Source organism: Ictidomys tridecemlineatus, chromosome 8 (assembly GCF_052094955.1).
Source record: "Ictidomys tridecemlineatus isolate mIctTri1 chromosome 8, mIctTri1.hap1, whole genome shotgun sequence".
Lineage (NCBI taxonomy): Eukaryota > Metazoa > Chordata > Mammalia > Rodentia > Sciuridae > Ictidomys > Ictidomys tridecemlineatus.
The window spans coordinates 122,235,521-122,245,431 of record NC_135484.1 but is presented as its reverse complement, the minus strand read 5'-3'; the positions used below and the strand labels follow the sequence as shown (position 1 = coordinate 122,245,431).

Below are 9,911 nucleotides of genomic sequence, written 5' to 3'. Positions count from 1 at the left end.
TGAACCCAGAGGTGCTTAGCTACTGAGCAACGTCCCTAACCCTTCTAATTTTATTTTTATTTTGAGATAGGGCCTCACTAAGGGCCCATTTAGGGCCTGGAGAAGTTGCTGAGACTGGCATTGAACTTGTGATTCTCCTGCTTCAGGCTCCTGAGCCACTGTGATTATGAGCATGCACCACCATGCCTGGCTGATTTGTAACCATTTTGAAATCTGGTATTGTGACACCTCCAGTTTTGTTGTTTTACTTTTTTGGTATTGGGGATTGAACCCAGGGGCACTCAACCACTGAGCCACATTCTCAGTCCTTTTTGAGACAGGGTCTCGCTAAGTTGCTTAGGGCCTTGCTAAATTGCTGAGGCTGGCTTTGAACTCAGGATCCTCCTGCCACAGCTTCCTCAGCCACTGGGATTACAGGCATGTGGCACCGCACCCAGCCAGCTTTGTTCTTTTTGGTGAAGATTACTTTGGTTATTTGGGGTGTTTTGTGGTTTCATATGAATTTTAGGACTTTTAAAAATTTTTCTGTGTGGAATAACATTGAAATTGTGATAATTCTTTCCTTCCCTTTACCCCCCTTCTTTTCCTTTTGTGGTGCTGGATGGAGCCCAGGGCCTCACACATGCTAGGAAAGTGCTCTACCATTGAGCTGCACTCCCAGCCAGATTGCCCTAAGTTTCTGATGGAGCTTGAGCTCCAGTCAGTCTTCTCTCCATCCCCATTGCAGGGGCCCTAATGCTGACAGCCACTGGCACAGTGCAGGGCACCGCGACCTCCCTGCTGTTGTCAGCATGGCATCCTCCTTCCCCGCTCCAGTGCTGGCATCTGCTCTTGGCCCTCTATCTCAGTGGCCTAAACCTCACCCTTGAGAGCCCTCCACACTGCAGCCTGCAGGTGCTGGGGATTGAACCCAGGGCCTTGTGCATGTGAGGCAAGCACTCTACCAACTGAGCTATCTCCCCAGCCCTGAACCTGGGGTCTTGTGCTTGATAAGCACACACTCTACCACCAAGCTACACCCCCAGATCTTTGTATATTCTGGACATTAGTTTCTCATTAGATATGTGATTTGCCAATAGTTGTTCCCATTTTAGGGGTTACCATTTCCATGGGGGGTGCTTTTTGTGTGTGTATGGTGCTGGAGGTTGAACCCAGGGACACTACAACTGAGTTATATCCTCAATGCTTTTTTAAATTTTATTTTGAGACAGGGTCTCACTAAGTTGCTGAGGCTTATGTCCAACCTGGAATCCTCCAGCCTCAGCCTCCCAAGTAGCTGGGATTACAGCCATGCCCAATAGAACATTTTTTTGTGGGTCTTGTTTTTTTTGGGGGTACTGGGGATTGATCTCAGGACTGGTCAATCACTGAGCCACAACCCAGCCCTATTTTGTATTTTATTTAGAGACAGGGTCTCACTGAGTTGCTTAGGCCTCACTTTTGCTAAGGCTGGCTTTGAAGTTGCTATCCTCCTGTCTCAGTCTCGAGAGCCACTGGGATTACAGGTGTGTGCCACTGCACCTGGGCATGAGTCTTCTTTGTGTACAGACATATTTCATTTTGGTGAGTCCAATTTATCAAAATTTTTTTCTTTGTAGTCTGTGCATTTTTCTATCTATGAAAGCATGGTCAAACTCTTAAGTCATGGAGATTATTCCCAATGTTTTCTTCTAAGAATTTTTAGTTTTAGTTTTTAAGTTTAGGTTTTAGAGTCACATTGCACTAAATTTTTTCTTTCTTTATGTGTGTGTGTGTGTGTGTGTGTGTGTGTGTGCTGATGGTGGTGGTGGTGGTACTGGGGATAGAAACCAGGTCTCTTTACCATTGAGCTATATCCCCAGCCCTTTTTTTATTTTATATTTTGAGACAAGGTCTAGCTAAATTAATTGCTGAGGCTGGCCTCAAACGTGTGATCCTCTTACCTCATCCTCCCAAATAACTCGAATTACAGATGTGTGCCACCATGCTTGGCTTTTGGCCTTTCTTTTTTCCTTTTTCAGTGCTGGAGATGGAACCCAGGACTTTGTCTTTGTGCATGCTAGGCAAGCACTCTACCGCTGGGCTACATCCCAGCCCCGAGTTAATATTTTTGTATGGTTTTAGTAGAAGGTCCAACTTTTCTACCTGCAGCCTCATTATGCCACTCTTGCTTTTAGACTCAAGACCTTTCACTTCTCTCTAGGTAACAATCCTACTCTAGACTCCTTTCTGGTTACTAACTTCAGCCCCTCTGGCCCCTCCAGCTCTACCTTGTCCATGAGGGGCCTGCACAGAGGCAGAATCTCCTCTCATCTCCCCTGCAACTGCCTGAGCTCCGCAGCCCCTCTGGCCATGAGTCCTTCCATGCTGGGTTCCTCCTGGGCCCTCGCCTGCCTCTGGCAAGCTCTGCTCTGCACCTCTGGCTCTCCTACTCCTGCCTTTCCCCTGCAGGCCAGCCTCTGCCCTGGATTCCCTCAGGTACTCTTAGGGAGCCTGTGTCCCCTGCCTTGAGCCCTGGCCTACATGCCTGCCCATCTCCATTTCCCCTCCCTTCACCCCTCACTTTTCTCTCCTTTCTCTCTAGTGTCCTAGTTTTGTTGTATTAGAAATTCTTGGGGCTAGGAATGTGGCTCAAGCGGTAGCGCACTCGCCTGGCATGCCTGCAGCCTGGGTTCGATCCACATACCAACAAAGATGTTGTGTCAGCAGGAAAAAAAAAAAAAAGAAATTCTTCTTCTTATTTTTTGTCCATGTGCATTTTTATTCTTTCTTTTTCTTTTTTCTTTTCTTTTTTGGCACTGGGGATTAAACCCAGGAGTGCTTTACCACTGAGCTACATCCTAAGCCCTTTTTATTTTTATTTTTTATTTATTTATTTTTTTTTAAAGAGAGAGTGAGAGAGAGAGAAAGAGAGAGAATTTTTTAATATTTATTTTTTAGTTTTCTGCAGACACAACATCTTTGTTTGTATGTGGTGCTGAGGATCCAACCCGGGCCGCACCGCATGCCAGGCGAGCGTGCTACTGCTTGAGCCACATCCCCAGCACACCCTTTTTATTTTTTATGTTGAGACCAAGACTCACTATATTGCTTAGGGCCTCCCTAAATTGCCGAGACTGATTTTGAGTTTGTGATCCTCCTGCCTCAGCCTCCTGAGTCGCTGGGATTACAGGTGGGCACCACCAGGTCCAGCTGTCTATGTGTATTTTCTGAATCCGCAGGGTGGTCAGGAGAGCAGAAGCTTTGGGTTGAACATGGATGGTGCAGTCATTTCCAGGAAGAAGTGTCATTCATTGTTGTTTCTTCCCCAGGAGCCCACAGTCTTCATTACAGCCTCACAGTGAGATGTCAAGGTGGATCTGTGCTCCCAAGGTCCTTTGCTCAGGGTCGCTTGGATGATCAGCCCTTCCTGAGCTATGACAGTGAGAGAGGCAGCGCAGTGCCCTGTGCACTATGGGCAGAAACAGTCCTGGGACCAGAGACTTGGGACACAGAGACCCAGGACTTGACAGAGAGTGGCAAGAATCTTAAAAGGACCCTAGCAGATATTAACTTCCTGAAAGAGGAGAAAGGAGGTGAGTGTGGGCAGGGGCAAGGGTGATATGAGGATTTCTCCATGAAGGATGAGAACAGAGAGCAGAGATCTGTCCCTTTTTGTAGCATAGAGCATGGGATTGGGTTCTTTGTTTTGCAAATTTGAAGAATGAAATCCTCAGACACAAGAGTGAGAGCAAATAACAGAATTTTTTAGTGTCATAGAAAGAAAGTGGAGCTCCCCAAGAGGAGGAATTCCAAGAGTAGGATACCCAAGAATGATTATTATCTAGGGGTTTATATGCCTCTGCGGGGTTAAGAGAGCTATCCCTCTACCCAGTCCTGGATAAGGAACTCAGTGACCACAAGCTTTTCATAAACTCTTTGGTCCAATCAGATTGCTGTGCCTTTCTTGGTGGGGGTCTAGGTACCAGGAAATAGATGTCTCACTATCAGCTAGTTCTTTCTTTCTTTTATTTTACTTTTCCTCTCTCTGCTTGCACAGGAGTGGCCTGACTTTGGTGACGCCTGGCTGGTGTCTTATAATTTCTCAGCCCTCCTATACAGGGACTAGAGCCTGAAGGAGCCCAACTTTCCTGTCTGTCCATTTTAATCTATTCTCACTGCATTTGGTTGGGGAGGCAAGCAGTGTTCTCCATGAAGCTCAGCACAGGAAGACATCGAGGGGAGCCAGGAAGGGGTCCCCTGAGGGCTGAAGTTTCATACTTGGGCAGGGAAGGCAGAGTAACCAGGGAATGGAAAAGTGACTACTGGGCCGGGACAGGGTCTCATTCCCTCCAGGAGAGTTGGGGCTGTGAAATCCGAGAGGACAACCGCACCAGGGGCTTCTGGAATTTCTACTATGATGGGGAGCCCTTCCTCTCCTATCACCCAGAGACGCGCAGCTGGATGGTACAACCATCCTCAGCTGAGATCTTGGCTATGAAAGTCAAGAATTCCTTGGATGCAGACGGCATTCAAAGCAAGGCTCAATGGGCCCATGTGCAGGGAACAGTTTGTGGAAGACTCCGGAGACATCTGAACTCCTGGATAGCCTTCAATGAAACTACAGGTACCTCCCATTCCTGAAGCTCCAGGGGACCCTTTGTACTATGGGACACGTGTGTTCCCTGTAGTGTGTTGTAGTCTGATTGTCCTGTCATGATAAGCTTCTGGATAAAGACAGGAGGGTTTGGCAGCAAATGAACTATCTGGGCCATGAGCAGGAAGCAACCTGAACCTTAGGAAGCAGGGGTTTAGGCAGGAATAGAATCCTCACCTACCTGTCTGCCTACCAGCCTGTTTATCATGTAGAGCTCCCTCTTGGACCCATGACCCAGGAGAACCCCCAGCACCCCTTCTTCAGCATCAACATTTGGGAGTGAGAATTGAGGCCACAAGCCAAGGCCTATCTTCCTGCCAGTCAAAGGATTGAGGCCCTAGACTGAGAATAGACTTGCAGAAGGTCAGGAGTCAATGAGAACTTTGGCCATAGACAGAAGAAGAGTGGAGAGAACTAGCCCTGTTCCCTCTTCCTTTATTAGAGGGGAGAGAGGTTTGAAAACATCCCTGACTTGTTCTATTTTTCTGCCTTTTCTTCTCCAGTGTCCCCAACAGTGAATGTAACCTGTGATGAGGTCTTGGAAGACACCATCTTTGTGACCTGTTGGGCTTGGGGCTTCTATCCCTAGAATATTTCTCTGACCTGGCTTCAGGATGGGGAACCCCTGAGCCAGGACACACAGAAGTCTGGGAGTATCCAGTCCTATGGGAATGGGACCTACCAGACCTGAGTGTCCACCAGGATTCCCCAAGGACAGGAGCAGAGGTTCAGCTGTCAATTGGGACACAGCGGGAATCACATTAATGGCACTGTGTCTTGTGGTGAGCCTGGGGGTCCCAGCAGGGGTTCCCAACCAGGTGAGTCAGTGACCAGGGTGGTAAGAGGGGGAAAGCCTTGAGCCCCAGTCCCAGAGTGTAACAAGCCTTCTTTCAGGCACTGCACTGCTCCTTTGGAGCCGATGGCCCACCATTGTGGCTGCTGTTGTTGGTGCTGTGTTCTTCTTTTGGCTCCTTTGGTGCAAGGAGAGGGGGACAACATCAGCTGCAGAGGGTCCAGGTGAGAAAAGTGGTCACTGGCTGGAGATTGCTGGGTCTGTCTTGGCTGTAGTGTCCTTCATGCCTCCCACTGCACAGAGAGCATTGGAGGTGACCAGACTTCTGAAATGGAGGGGAATGGAGGTTTGTGTATTTGTGAAGTGATGGGAGCCATGTCTCCAGGTACTCCCCTTAGCCCTGCCAAAAGCCAGGGTAGGGAATTCCCTTGAAGGTCTAGTTGCAGATCTTCTGGCTGCAGGGGCTGTGGCTTCTGCTCCTCTCTCAGGCTCCACAGGCTTGACCAGGGGTCTGTGTTGGGAATGGTGGGCTGATTAGTGTGGGCTAGATTATCATGGCCTCAGAGGGACACACATTAAAAACATCTGCAAATTGGGGGATCATAGCCTTGGGGGACCTCACAGTAAAAGCATCTGTTTTAGTCAGTTTTTCCACAGCTGTGACCCAAAGACCTGACAAGAATAACTTTAGAGGAGGAAAAGTTTATCTGGAGCTCATGGTTTCAGAGGTTTCAGCCCATAGATGGCTGACTGTGTTGCTCTGGGCCTGAGATGAGGCAGAACATAAGGGAAGAAGGGTGTGGAGAAGAAAAGCAGCTTAGGACACAGCCAACAGGAAGCAGAGAGAGCTTTCCCTTCACCAGGGACAAAAATATTCACCCCTAGGGACCCTCCTCCTCCACCCACACTCCACCTGCCCACAGTTACCACCCAGTTAATTCCTATCAGTGGATGAATGCAGTGATTATTTTAAGGCTCTTAGGAGCCAGTCATTGTACCTCTGAATGTTCTAGTATTGTTTACCACAGGATCTTTTTGGGGATCCCTCATATTTAAATCATAACAACATCTATGATCTGGGGCTGGGAGGCTTAGAAACTGGAGTGGAACCCCACGGGAGGTGATGCCTCTGGACCCTTCCTGACTATGTCCTCTCCCCAAGACACTCCAGCCATCATGAAGAAACCAGGAAAACGACCCATGAGGCCTGGAGTGGGAGAGCCCAGCCTGCACAGCCTTGGGGAGGCCTGTGTAGAGCAGGTGTGGGGGTCTTCAGTGCAGCTGGTCATCTTCTGTCCTCTGTCCAGCTCCTCTAGTCCCTCCTCAGGAGCTTTCCCCTGATTGTGTCCTCTGGGTCACCTAGGATGTGCTCCCTTCTGTTCCCATCACATGGCTCCTCCTCTTGGAGTGGCTTTGCAGGTGATAGGGAGAGTAGAAAAACAGCTGTCCTTGACCATCTAGGGAGAGACACTAGCCCTCTGTGAGGCAGCTGCAGTTATTGTGTTTTTCCTGCTTCTGAGATTTTCCTTTCCAGTCGTTGGAGTCACAGTCCCTAGGGTTCAGTGTTTTGGGCATCTTGTTCTGTGCTCTGTGGGTTTCCCTTTCCACACTGAGCTATTTTCTTTTTTAGTATTTTTTTTTTTAGTTGTAGATGGACCCAATATCTTTATTTATTTTTATGTGGTGCTGAGGATTAAACCCAGTGCATTCGAGGCAAGTGCTCTATCACTGAGCTACAACGTCAGCCCCATCCTGAGCAATTTTCTTTTCTCAAGATGCTCACTGCTCTGTGAATTTGGTGTGAGGGATGGTCAGAATGATTCCTCCATAATTAAGTTGCTTGAGAGGACAGGAAAAGAAAATAGGAAGTTCAGGTTTTAGCAGGGAGCCAAGGTGATGGGTGAACAGTGACTGGGTGGAGGGTGGACAGAAGCTCAAATCTTGTTTCTGCCCCTTCTGTGTGCCTGGCATGGGGGCAGTAGGTGGTTTCTTGTCCTTAACCTGATTTCACTGTCTCTTGGCTTCTCAAGCCTGAGGAGACTGCCCCAGAGCATGGACCCAATGAAGGTGACTCCCCCAAAAGGGAAATAAGCTTTTTGCTTGCTCTTTCTCTCTACCTGGGCTTCTCCAGTAGGGCAAACAGAGGGAGCATTTGTGTGTATGTGTGTGCGTGTGTGTGTGTGTGTGTGTGTGTGTGTGTGTGTGTGTGTGTTTGTGGTGCTGGGGATTGAACCCAGGGCCTTGTGCATGCAAGGCAAGCACTCTACCAACTGAGCTATAACCCCAGCCCCAGGGGGAGTATTAATGTTGATTTCCTGTAGGCAAAAATGATTGCCTGGAATGTCACTAGGGCATTGCCAAGGAAAAGAGTTCAGAAGGTCGGTTTCTCATTTCTGCATATTTCTGCTTGAAATGTTGTGTCTCTATAAGGATGTTTCCAGTTTCAGCTGCATGGATATGAATAATAGTTCTCTAATGCTCATGTTATAGAAATCACATGAGTGCCCCATGGCAACTGGATTGTGGCTGTGGCAGTCCCAGAGGGCAGAGTGGGCAGACAGCCTCGGGCTAAGGGTCTCAGGAAAGCCCCTAGTCTGCATTGGAAAGAAGACCCTGTGGGCTGTGAGGTCTGTGGCCTAGGTAAGTTCCTGCTAAGACTGGGGCAGGAAGACCAGGGCCACCTCAGAAAGCACTGGCTCTTGGGGAGGAGCTGAATTCCCAGAGATAGGTATAATAGGGGGCAGAAGGTGGGAAAAGTGCAGATTGAGATCCTGGGCAGTTGCAGAGGGTAAAAGATACTTAGTCTCCTATGCACTGGCTGCTCCAGGGTTAGGTGAGCATCAGATCATGTGCCACATATGTTTTTCCATCGTAGGAGTGTCTGCTGGTACCCCTGGGCTTCCTTGTGGGCTCTCAGAGCTACTAGCTCAGGACTGGGAGGGAGTGATGCTGAGCTGCAGTGAGGCAGGCCCTGCTGGGTGAGCACCTGTCTCTGCAGGGGAGGAGGTGTGTGAACTAAGGGGTTGAAGTGCTGTGTGTGAGTGATCCCCATGCCCTGACGTGGCAGGATTAGGTGCTGCCCTCTCTGTGAGGCCCCTACTCTATCATGATTGGTTGGGCTTGAAAGGCGGGGGCACTGAGCTTCCCTCCCAGATTTTGTCCTCAAATACTGCAGCTCTTTCACCCTTTCCATGGTGGAAACAGAGACAGGTGGTGCTGCTGATGGAGACCCAGAGGAGCCTATGAGGGAAGGAAAATGGGATGAAAGGGAGAAAAAACTCAGGGAATTTACTTCTGTCAGAGACAGGCCCAATCAGAGTTTTGAGGAACTGAGGAGAGAGAGGTCCTAAGGGAATAAAGAACAATATATATGTATTTTTTTAAATCTTATTATTGTTAGATTTTTTTTTAAAGAGAGAGAGAATTTTTAATATTTATTTTTTAGTTTTCGGCAGACATAATATCTTTGTTTGTATGGGGTGCTGAGGATCAATCCCGGGCCCCATGCATGCCAGACGAGTGCGCTACCGCTTGAGCCACCTCCCCAGCCCAATAAAGAACAATATTGTGCAACCAATTGAACATTGGTTCCTTTTTCCCCATAGGTCGAGAGTCTGCACGTTCCTGGATCAGCAGCTGAGGGCACCAACTGACCACATTGGACCAGGCACAGGCCTATAATCCCAGAGACTGGGCAGACTGAGGCAGGAGGATTGCAATTTAGTGAGGTCCTAAGCAACTTGGTGAGACCACATCTCAAAACAAAAATTAAAGGACTGGGCATGTAGCTCAGTAGTAAAGTGCTCTTGGTTCACACCCTAATTAAAAAAAAAAAAGTTACCACACTGGAACCTTGAAGCTGGGATTTCTGCTTCTGCTGTCAGTTCCTGGCTCTCCTGATGCATCAGGGAGCTTAGACTCTGCTGCCCTTGGCTGGGCTTGGACTCGGCTTCCTACCCTCCTCCGACTAGCACTTTCTCTCTTGGTGCCTAAGGTTCCTCTTCTCTACCATTTGGAAAGACATATTCATCAACTGTTGGGGTTGTGGGATTTAATACAGGTGAGCTGCTTGCAGCTCTGCCATACTACATGTTTTATATATAAATTATTGTGAATGAATTTTATTTGTAAGTGTCCTTGTTTGCCTCCTCCCAAGAAGACTAAAATACTGGCTTTCCTTGACTGTGTAGGACCCCTCAATCCCCATCTGACTATGCATTACTTCATGTCTTCATAATTTTATACCATATAAAATTTTATATATATATATATATATCTTATATGTATTTGTGTGTGTGTGTGTGTGTGTGTGTGTGTGTGTGTGTGTGTGTCTCATCTTTTTTATTTCATGTCTCTGGGAAGAGACAGTAAAAAAGTAAAAAAGTTAGGGAAAAGTACATGTTTGTCTCCATGTCTGACAGAGCATAAAAAAAAAAAAAATCCACCCCCATTCTCAAAGTTTGCTGTGACCAAAAGATTCACAACAAGAGAGGGCTGGACCTG

General features: G+C 47.9%; 2 non-coding genes across 4 annotated transcripts; one reads left to right on the top strand and one right to left on the bottom strand.

Annotated features, from left to right (window-relative positions):
- Positions 1–889: 889 nt before the first annotated feature.
- On the bottom strand, positions 890–965 carry Trnav-cac (transfer RNA valine (anticodon CAC)). The gene has a single exon. It is a non-coding gene; the product is annotated as a tRNA-Val (tRNA).
- A 1,732-nt stretch (positions 966–2,697) lies between these two features.
- On the top strand, positions 2,698–9,544 carry LOC120889262 (uncharacterized). Of its 3 annotated transcripts, XR_013425295.1 has the most exons (6): positions 2,698–3,554; positions 4,298–4,585; positions 5,119–5,433; positions 5,510–5,632; positions 7,899–8,048; positions 9,014–9,544. It is a non-coding gene; the product is annotated as an uncharacterized LOC120889262 (transcript). The 3 variants fall into 3 exon arrangements; XR_013425294.1 differs by having other exon boundaries at positions 5,119–5,632; XR_013425296.1 differs by lacking the exon at positions 7,899–8,048 and having other exon boundaries at positions 2,700–3,554; positions 5,119–5,632.
- Positions 9,545–9,911: the final 367 nt, after the last annotated feature.